Genomic DNA, 851 nt, shown 5'->3' with positions numbered 1-851 from the left:
TGCTACTGTACAACTGAACATGTTAAAGCTCATGGAACTACTATGTGAAGGGTGTAATACAAGGATGTTTAATATAATCCTGGGTCTGTTTTCATTAATGGTTAATAATTGTTCTAGATTATTTTCCTCGTAATAATAATGATGATTGTGAAATGGTTAATATATTGTATAGTTATTTATTAGGTGATAATCTGAAATGTTAAATATATGAAATACATCAGTACGTGCTCTTTTCTTTGAATAGTCTTCTGTTGATATTGAACCTATATCAAAATATATCCTTCTCACATTCTGCTTTCTCTCTTCCAATCTTTCAGTTCACCATTCCTTGTTACACCTAAAAACAAATGATTATGATGAGTTGGGTAAGCTAATTTATTCAGATTTATTGCACACCTTTTTCTCATAATTTGAATTATGAGAAACTACGTAACTAATAATAACTACTTTATACACACGCGTGTGCACACACACACACACACACACACACACACACACACACACACACACACACACACACATATATATTGAGATGTATATATGTGTGTGTGTGTGTATGTAAATATATATATTTTAAATCTCTGATATATATATATATATATATATATATGTATGTATATATATATATGTGTATATATATATATGAAACATGGGCTGTGACTGCTGAGGACATGCGTAGGCTCGCAAGGAATGAAGCCAGTATGCTCCGATGGATGTGTAATGTCAGTGTGCATACTAGACAGAGTGTAAGTACCTTGAGAGAAAAGTTGAACTTACGAAGCATCAGTTGTGGTGTGCAAGAGAGACGATTGCGCTAGTATGGGCATGTGGTGAGAATGGATGAGGATAGC

General features: G+C 33.3%; 1 long non-coding RNA gene across 1 annotated transcript in view; it reads left to right on the top strand.

Annotated features, from left to right (window-relative positions):
• Positions 1–12: 12 nt before the first annotated feature.
• Positions 13–851, top strand: part of LOC128250696 (uncharacterized) — a 2,262-nt gene continuing 1,423 nt past the window's right edge. Inside the window, exon 1 of the long non-coding RNA XR_008266697.1 lies at positions 13–365. This is a non-coding gene — a long non-coding RNA (uncharacterized LOC128250696). The remainder of the gene's footprint in view (positions 366–851) is intronic.

Source organism: Octopus bimaculoides, chromosome 24, assembly GCF_001194135.2.
Source record: "Octopus bimaculoides isolate UCB-OBI-ISO-001 chromosome 24, ASM119413v2, whole genome shotgun sequence".
Classification (NCBI taxonomy): domain Eukaryota; kingdom Metazoa; phylum Mollusca; class Cephalopoda; order Octopoda; family Octopodidae; genus Octopus; species Octopus bimaculoides.
The sequence above is the reverse complement of the archived record's forward strand: the minus strand, read 5'-3'. Positions and strand labels throughout refer to the sequence as shown.